Source organism: Ornithorhynchus anatinus, chromosome 4 (assembly GCF_004115215.2).
Source record: "Ornithorhynchus anatinus isolate Pmale09 chromosome 4, mOrnAna1.pri.v4, whole genome shotgun sequence".
NCBI classification, from domain to species: Eukaryota; Metazoa; Chordata; class Mammalia; order Monotremata; family Ornithorhynchidae; genus Ornithorhynchus; species Ornithorhynchus anatinus.
The window spans coordinates 72,206,167-72,216,807 of NC_041731.1; positions in this window are offsets into that span (position 1 = coordinate 72,206,167).

A 10,641-nucleotide genomic window follows, 5' to 3' on the forward strand; every position below is an offset into this window, starting at 1 on the left:
ACAACTACAGTGGTCCCCTGGTTTGGACATGTAAGGAGGATAGAAGACAGTACAATGTGTTGTATAAGAAACAGGAAGGAGGCACATGCAATGTTGGAAGGCAGAAAATGATGCAGTAAAAAGCAGTCTTAAACAATGAAACATAGCAGTGATCTGTTGGGCGACCACAGCAGTCGAAAGTTGAAGCTGGCCTGCTAAAATTAATGTTATTCTCCTAGATCAAAAGCTCCATGAAAATCAGGATACAAGGAAGTACTTGTTGAAAACAGGGAGAGAGGTCTGATATAGGGACAAAACAATAAAATAATGAACCGACCTCTCACTGCAATCCCTTTTCCACATCCCGCCTCTGGCCTAGAACGTCCTCCCTCTTCATATGTGACGTACATTACCCTACCTTCAAAGACTTATTCAAAGCATGTCTCCTCAAGAGGTTTTTCCTGACTAAGCCCTCATTTCTTCTTTTTATTCTCCCTTCTATGTCGACGCTTCACTTGGATTTGCTCCCCCTTCCTCACTCCTCCCTCAGCCCCAGGCACTTAAGTACACATCTGTAATTTATTCATTTATATTAAGGGCTGTCTCCCCATCCAGACTGGTAGCTCATTGAGGAAAGGGGATGTAGCTACTGACTTTGCTATATTATACTCTCGCAAATGCTTAGAACAGTGCTCTCCACCCAACTTCAATAAATATGATTGATTGGTTGCTTGACTGAAGCACCATCTTTATTTGTGAGCAAAGCAGGAGAATATACCCATCCTACATTGCTTTTCTTAGTCACAATTGCAATAGTGATAAAACCAGCACTTAGTGCTTGGCCCATTGTAAGCACTTAACAAATAATATCATTCATTCAATAGTATTTATTGAGTGCTTATTATGTGCAGAGCACTGTACTAAACACTTAGAATGTACAATTTGGCAACAGATAGAGACAATCCCTGCCCAATGATGGGCTTACAGTCTAATCAAAGCATCATCACTGAATTAGGAAGACTGCTCTGTGTGTGTGTGTGTGTGTGTGCGCGCGCATGCATTATGTATGTGAGAATGTGAATGGCCATGTAAACTGCGAGGTAGCTAAAGCAATAATAGGCACTGTGATTAGTCCTGCCCCTTTTAGAATCATAACTAAAATGTTATTTTTTTGACTGGAATACTTAACTGCCCTTTTAGTTGATTCTGGATGATGGTTTTTTAATAAATAGGGAATAATACTGAGTGTACTAATTTCTAGGCCTATTCATCAATCAGTGGTATTTATTAACTGCTTACTCTATGCAGAACACAGTATTAAGCATTTAGGAGAGTATAGCACAACAGAGTTAGTAGACACATTCTCAGTCCACAACAGTAATGTTACTATTCATTCAGGACCTACTAAAGATTAACGTGGTATCCAGAAGACTAAAAAAATTAGGCAAATTATAGTTCCTCAAATACAGGGAATTCAACAAATAAATGTTTTGAAAACAACAAAAAAGGCTTACATGTCAGGGTATGTTGCGTGTGGGTCCCTATTTTTAAGTGTAGGACTCTTTGCATGATGAAATTAGATACCTACTATTTTGTAGATCAAGATAAGCCAAATTGAGTTTTGATTTCTTTCAACTTCATATTGTTAGCAATGTTAATTTTGTCTATTGCACAAATGTGATAAACAGAAATTACCTTCATGAATTTAATTGCAGTTTGAGTAACAAAGTAATCCAAACACATTGTCCTTTCATTTGGAAAATGACTATTTAAGCTAAGTCTTCCTGAACAAACACAAGACCCATATGAGAACTGTAAAATGGCCCCATGTCAGGGCAGACCTTGATTTTCCCAGAAACTACTGTAATTTTTTTCAGGATTCAATAAGATAAATTCAAAGCATATTTTTGAGTAAACAACTCAAATATGCCAAAAATCTTCTTAATTAAAAACAAAACAAGAAACTATCATTGCCTTCTGGTGATGGTAAATAATTTAGCAACAGCAGCAAAACATTATGAGGGAACAAATTTGAAAATGGAAGATATTTAATACAAAATTATATATTTGAAGTATTGTAATAATCACAAATGTTATTCGAAGACGTACTGATCCTCAAATGTAATAATAATGAAAACTTCCACTTTTTCATGTCCATTACTTCCAAAATTCATAGTCCCAGGGGTTAGTACAAAATAAAATTTCTCTATATTTCACCATTTTTCATAATGGGGCAAAATTTCCCCAGCGAAACACAGAAGCAGCTTGGCCTTAGTGTACAACTCTTAGGCCTGAGAGTCAAAAAACCTATCTGGGTTCTAATCTCTGCTGGCCACATGGCTTGCTGTGTGTGACCTTGGGCAGTCATTCTTTCATTCGGAAAGAGCACGGGCTTTGGAGTCAGGGCTCATGAGTTTGAATCCCAGCTCTGCCATTGGCAGCTGTGTGACTGTGGGCAAGTCACTTCACTTCTCTGTGCCTCAGTTCCCTCATCTGTAAAATGGGGATTAAGACTGTGAGCCCCTCGTGGGACAACCTGATTCCCCTGTGTCTACCCCAGCGCTTAGAACAGTGCTCTGCACATAGTAAGCGCTTAACAAATACCAACATTATTATTATTATTATTATATTTATTTAGTGCTTACTGGGTGCAGAGCACTGTACTTATCTCAGTTTTCTCATTTGCAAAATAGGGAATACATACCCTATCTCCCCTAGACTGAGTGCCCCATTAGGGACTCACTGGCATTAGCATCTTATTTCTACCTCAACACTTAATACAGTGTTTTGCATATGGTAAGCACCAAGATCCACCTTATCCTCTCCACCCAAACTACAACCTTGCTGATACTTCTCTCATCCTATCCGGACTGGATTATTTCATCAGCCTCCTTTCTGATCTCCCATCCTCCTGTCTCTCCAGTTTATACTTCACTGCCCAGATTATTTTTTTGCAGAAACACTCGTAGTTGCCTATCAACCTTTGCATGAAGAAAAGCTTTTCACTCTTGGCTTCAAAGCTCTCCATCACCTTGCCCCCTCCTACCTCACCTCCCTTCTCTCCTAACCACTCACCTCCTCACTGGGCCTGTTCTCACTTGTCCCGCCATCGACCCCTGGCCCACGTCCTACCTACCATGCCCTCCCTCCTCACAGCTGCCAAACTCTCTTCCCCCCTTCAAAGCTCTAGTGAGAGCTCACCTCCTCCAGGAGTCCTTCCCAGACTGAGCCCTCCCTTTCCCTCTGCTCCTCCTCCCCTCCCCATTGCCCCTACTCCCTCCCTCTGCTTTTCTTCCTTCCCCTTCCCACAGCACTCATATATATATATTTGTACATATTTATTGCTCTATTATATTAACGATGTTCATTTAACTATGGTTCTATTTATTTATTTTAATGGTATTGATGCCTGTCTACTTGTTTTGTTTTGTTGTCTGTCTCCCCCCCTTCTAGACTGTGAGCCCATTGTTGGGCAGGGATTTCTCTCTCTGTTGCCAAATTGTACTTTCCAAGCGCTTAGAACAGTGCTCTGCACACACTAAGCGCTCAATAAATACGATTGAAGTAATAATAATAATAATGATAATTTTGGTAATTGTTAAGCACTTACTATGTGCCGAGCACTGTTCTAAGTGCTGGGGGCGATCAGGGTAATTAGGTGGTCCCAAGTGGAGCTTACAATCTTCATCCCCATTTTACAGATGAGGTAACTGAGGCACCTAGAAGTGAAGTGACTTTCACAAAGTCACACAGCTGACAGGTGGCGGAGCCGGGATTAGAACTCATGACGTTTGGGTCCTAAACCCGTGCTCTTTCCACTGAGCCACACTGCTTCTTGAATGAACTTTTTGAATGAACGAATGAATTTACATACCGTAATTATTGTTATGGACATCATTATCATAATTAAAATAATAATAATGAAATTTAAGTGCTTACTATGTGCAAAGCACTGTTCTAAGTGTTGGGGAGAATACAAAATGATCAGGTTGTCCCACGTGGGTCTCACAGTCTTAATCCCCATTTTACAGATGAGGTAACTGAGTCACAGAGAGACTCAGACCCAAAGTCACTCAGCTAACACGCGACGGAGTGGGGATTAGAACTCTCGACCTCTGACTCCCAAGCTCGTGCTCTTTCCACTGAGCCACGAAGAGGGGAGAATCCCTCTATAAAATGTAGTTAGATACGAATGAGGATAAAACTAAAGTAATCGCAAATTTAGATGGAAAGACATTTCATATAAGAAAATTGCAGGCAGATGGCACAGAAACTGATCAAAACAGAATACAGGTGACAAGAAATTGGAATGTTCCAAACACAGCAAAGACTTACCCAAGGCATTGGGCGTATATGAATTTCCTGTATAATATATTCAAAATCTAGCACAACGAACACCACCCTTAACACTTTCACCTCCCAAAAAACTAAACCCATAAAAATATAGACTGACTTTGGGAGAAACATAGAGAGTTTGACAGGTTGAAATAATTTAGTTTTAAATAATTTACACACTTTTTCTTTAGATACAGAGATAGATTTCAGGAGATACTTCTAATTAAGGACTTTGGGCAATGTCCATGTCGATAGGTTTCTAGATTTTAAGGTGGAGACCTCTTGAATATGCATGTAGATCAAAGACAATAACCTCATTTCCATGAGACACTCATTTGATCAAGGGGGTGACCATGTTAGTGAGGATGCCTTTCTTTTAAACTAACTCTGAAACTCATTTACATGTGTTAGCCCACTAGCAGGCAATTTATCTAAGTAATTATCATGTCAACAAGAGCTTTCCTTTTCGTGTTTAATGTAATCAACAATGCTAAAAAAGACAGAAGTGTGTGAAGCTTTGAGAAACTACTTGGAGTTGTTCTAAAGTTTTAATTCGACTGGAAAACTTTATACAAAATGGCATATTGGTAAATTCCGCATAAAATAACGCAAGAATCACTATATGAGAGGAAGATGACTAATGAACTGATTAAAAATAAAAATGATAAAATACCTAAATATTCTGCTACACATAAAACACAACATAAGAAAATGAACTGATGTAATGAGAGAAGAGTTATGATATTTTCTTTAAGAAAAAAATCTGGCAGTCGATTAATTATTTCAAGAGAAAAATGCATACTGTATCATTAATTTCCCGGTGTTCTACAGTCTGCCTTCAGATCTTAAAATTTCTGAAGATGGTTACTGACTTGATTTATTTTCCATATCTACACAAATCAAAGGCAAATTCTGTTATAACAAAATATAATAAAATAAATATACATTATTATTGAAATTGTATCCGGAATTCACACTTTAAAACGGACCCCCTCATCTTTCAACAAGCTCATTAACAGGAGAGGGGCAGATGGTGACCTTCCTTTGACCGCCGACTGAAGTATAGTGTCCTGCACAGAGTAAGCATTCAATAAATAGGACTGAACTGAAAGAAAGCCTTCTCCAAAAGAGATATTCAGGCTGATGGAAAGTGTAATTAGGATTTTGACAATAAACTTTTCATTCAAAAGGAAATAATTTCATTTGAAATGCAAGTAGCTGGTGGGTACCTTGCCATGGCTTTAAATACAACTGCTGCATGGATTTCTTCCAAAACTACCTCACTTGCCAGAATTCCTCTCCTCCTCTGCTATCTCATAAATTGTCCTGTTGGCAGGCCATCTATATATGGATGTCCCACCAGCACCTTACGTTCCACATATCCAAATTGGAATTCCTCATCTTTTCTCCCAAACTGCCTTACTTAACTTTCCCATAAAAGTTGACATGACACCACCATCCACTGTATCTCTCAAATCCATAACCATGGCCTCCTTTCAAGTTTCAACCCACCTACTGAGTCAGTTGCTGAATCTGTCAATTCTCCCTCCACAAAATCTCCAGAATCTGCTCCTTCATTTTAAGCCAAATTGCCACTATACTTGTCCAGGAATTAGCAAATCCCAGACTTGACTAATGATTATATCAGCCTCCTCACTGGTCACTATCGCTCCAGACTCACCCCTTTCCTGTCAGTACTATGTTCTTCTAAACCAGATTGCTTTTCTATTGTCCACAAACATTTCATGCAGGTAAAACTTGTAAAATAAAAGCATGTAAAACTTGTAAAAACATTTCATGAAATACAGAAAATTTTTGCAGACAGTACCTATTAAGATAATCCATTGATTATTGAAATTCAGAAGGGATATGTAGAAAAGATACTTTTGCTACTATTTTTAGAGATTTAGTCATTAGTTAAATGAGGAGTGTTACCTAGTGGATAGATTATGGGCTGGGAGTCAGAAGGACCTGGGTTCTAATCCCAGCTCTGCCACTTGTCGGCTCTGTGCCCTTGGAAAAGTTAATTTACTTCTCTGAACCTCAGTTACCTCATCTGTTAAATGGGGATTTCAACTGTGAACTCCATGTGGGATATGGACTGAGTCCAACCCGATTTGTCTGTGTCCACACCAGTGCTTAGTACAGTGCCTGGTTAATAGTAAGCACTTAACAAATGTCATTATTATTATACCATTCTTATTATCAACTTTTCTATGCCTCAGTTACTTCATCTATAAAATGGGGATTAAGACTGTGAGCCAAATGTGCAACATGGACTAGGATCCAACCTGATTAGTCTCTATTTACCCCAGAACTTAATACAGTGTCTGGCACATAGTAAGTGCTTAACAAATACCATAAAAAATCATTATGGGTAATAGATGAGATATTATGAAATAAATTACTCACTTTGAGTAATCCCTCTCTTTACCTCTGGTCTTAATAAACAGATATCCAAAAGAGAATTCCTCATCTTCCCACTCAAACCCTCTCCTTCCCGATACTTTGCCAGAAAAGCAAGCAACACCGCAATTCTCAGTCGCCCAGTGTGTTATCCTTGACTCATTTCTCTCATTAAAAACACATATTCAACCTGTCACCAATTCTTTTGGTCCTACCTTCAAAACACATCTAAAATCCACTCCTTCCTCTCGATCCAAACTGCTTCCATGTCCAAGTGCTTATCATAGTCCACCTCAACTACTGTATTAGCCTTCCTGATGACCTCCCTGCTTCCAACCTATCAATTGAATTCATTGATATTCCAACCTATCAATTGAATTACTTTGTGTATGAAGAGTTTGGGAAAGTACAACGTAACAGAGTTGTCAGACATAGTCCTTTTCAAAAGGAATTTACAGTTTGAGCGGGAGACCAGACAATAAAGGGGGAGACCAGACATAAAAATGAATTACAGATTTGTACAGAAGTGCTGTGGGGCTGAGGATGGAGTGATTAAAGAGCACAAATCCGAGTGCTAGGGTGACTCAGAAGGGAGAGGGAATAGAGGAAATGAGGGCTTAGTCATGGAAGGTCTCTCGAGGAAATGTGATTCTAATGTAAATCTGGTGTGGGCAGGGATTATCTCTCTTTATCACCGAGTTATACTTTCCAAGAGCTTAGTACAGTGCTTGCATACAGTACGCACTCAATAAATACTATTGACTGAATGACTGAATGAATAAGGCTTTGTTTAATCAACTGTAATAATAATAATAATAATGTTGGTATTTGTTAAGCACTTACTATGTGCAGAGCACTGTTCTCAGCGCTGGGTTAGACACAGTGGAATCAGGTTGTCTCACGTGGGGCTCACAGTCTTCCTCCCCATTTTACAGATGAGGTAACTGAGGCCCAGAGAAGTTAAGTGACTTGTCCACAGTCACACAGCTGACAAGTGGCAGAGCTGGGATTCAAACTCATGACCTCTGACTCCAAAGCCTGTGCTCTTTCCACTGAGCCACACTGCTTCTCTAGGATATAAAGGGGGAAGGAGTTCTGGGACAGAGGCAGGACATGGTCAAGAGATGGGTGGTGAGATGGAGGTACAGTGAATAGGTAATGGTACACCACTTCTGCATTTTTACTGAGAATACTCAGTGGATACACTACTGGAACGATTGCAGATGGAGGTGGGGTGTTCTGGGAGAGATGTTGTCATGGTGCCGTTAAAAGTCAGAGACGACTCAGCAGCATTAGACAAGACAAGCAAAATTAAAATAAACTTTGCCCTGAATTTTTAAATTGGAAATTGAAATATAAAGTCCCAATTAAATAGACCTATCCAATTTGCCTCATGTGAAAGGAATGAAAAGATCATAGAACTAGGCAATGAGAGATTTGGTTTTCTTATCCTAGTTGTCATTTGCTTACTTTGTGACCTTCGGCAAATAACTTCACTTTGCTTCAGTTTTCTGCATATGTAAAATGGTAATGAAATACCTGTTTTTTCTCCCCACTAGAGCCCCATGTGGGACAGTGACTGTATCTGATCTATGCCAGTGCTTAACATAATGCTTTGCATGTCGTAATCATGTAACAGCGTGGCTCAGTGGAAAGAGCACGGGCTTTGGAGTCAGAGTTCATGGGTTCGAATCCCGGCTCGGCCACTTGTCTGCTGTGTGACTTTGGGCAAGTCACTTAACTTCTCTGTGCCTCAGTTCCCTCACCTGTAAAATGGGGATTAAGACTGTGAGCCCCACGTGGGACAACCTGATTCCCCTGTGTCTACCCCAGCACTTAGAACAGTGCTCGGCACATAGTAAGCGCTTAACAAATACCAACATTATTATGTAACAAATGCCACAGTTAATTATGTGACTTTTGTGGCAATCTTAGTTCTCTTGAATATGTACCAATCACATTCAGCTTCAAGATAGTGTATCTACCAAGATAGTGCATCTCTCTAACTCTCAGGATGGTGAATCTAATCTGTCAGAAAACACATATTTCAAAATATATCAGCCAAAAATAATTTGAATGAAAATCTGGATTTAAAATTGAGTTTTTCTGTTTTTCACATTATTTTCTAGGATATAAAATTAATACATTTTCAGTGAATATGAATATTCAGCAAAAATAACCAAGGTACACAAAAGGTAGAAAGAGCCTCTACATTCCTATTTAGTACTTCGAGAATGTAAATGTATTTAAAGTCAGCATATTATTAAAATACTGTACCAATAAAATGGATAAGGAATGCTATTTGTATACTACTTACTTTTCCACTCATTTATTCATCTACTCATCTTTCCATTCTTTTGTTACCATTAGCCATGTCCTTGTTTGCTTGTCCTTTCCTTTAGAAACTCCTTGAGGTCCAGTCTCACATCTTAATAATAATAATTATGGAATTTGTTAAGTGCTTACTATGTGCCAAGCACTGTTTTCAGCACTGGGGTAGGTACAGGGTAATCAGGTTGTCCCACGTTGGGCTCAGTCTTAATCCCCATTTTACAGATGAGATAACTGAGGCACAGAGAAGTTTATCAAGTTGCCCAAGGTCACACAGCAGACAAGTGGCAGAGCTGGGTTTAGAACCCACATCCTCTGACTCCCAACCCTGTGCTTTTTCCACTAAGCTACGTTGTTTATCTAATCTTATGCTTTTATTGTACTCTCCTCAGTGTTTAGTATAGTTCTTGGCTCCCAGCAGTGCTCTCAATAAATAGTATTGATGATGACAGTGACGATCATGATAAATGTCATTGTTGAATAACATAATCTTTGTACCTGGATAACTCTTTTTCCCCTTAACAGTAAGCTTAGATGTACATATCTAAGAGAAAATCCATTTACATAACCCTGCCAGACACATGTGTGACTCTAACCACAAATGGCTAGAATTACTGCTGAAAAAAGCAAGAGCAATCTTTTCTATTTTGTTTTGTTTTCATTTTTTAATCTAAGAAAAATAGTTGGTTATGCTAACATTTGTGCTACATTTTTATCTAAGAAAATATTGCTCCTTCTTCAATTAAAAAAAAAAACCCACAGTATTCTTTCATTTTCCATCAAACTGTGGTAGAATGTGTTTTCCAGAAAATGTTGAAATAAATAATGAGTTCAGTTCTCTCTTTGCCAAGGGAAGATCAGGGCAGATTTCCATTAGGTGGAAATGTCTTTCTCCAGCATCTCTACCTTGCAGCTGTTAGTTCAAATTCATTCACTCAGTTGTATTTATTGAGCCCTTACTGTGTGCAGAGCACTGTAATAAGTTCTTGGAAAGTACAATACAGCAATAAAGATAGACAATTCCCGACTATAATGGCCTCACAGTTTAATGCTGGCCCAGATTGAACCCTCAATTTGGGGATGATTGTCCCAAGAAATTTGACAACCCACATAACCAACATTTCTTCCTATTGTCTGGTGGCCTGTTTTCATAGCTCCTTAAAATAAGTTTAATTGTAAGTGTTAAACCCACCAGAGACAGTTATCTAGCCAGGGCTCTGCTACTTATTTCATTCCATCATATTTATTGAGCACTTACTGTGTGCAGAGCACTGTACTCAGTGCTTGGGAGAGTATAATATAATAATAAAAGGACAAATTCCCTGCCCACAATGAGCTCACCGTGGTCACTTGATCAAAGCCAGAACTCACAGTGGTCACTTGATGAAAGCCTGAACAGAATGGGAATTTTCTTTTTTCTCTTTGTCCCTGAAAGGCATGTTATCTGAATACCAAGGGTTAGAATTGGGATGAAAGGTTGGATTGAAATACTCTCTTAATTAGGAATGCATACTTCACAGTGAGATTTTGAGACTATATTGGAAAAACTTAGGAAGAAAGCCACTCAATAAGGGAATCAGTATCACTCAA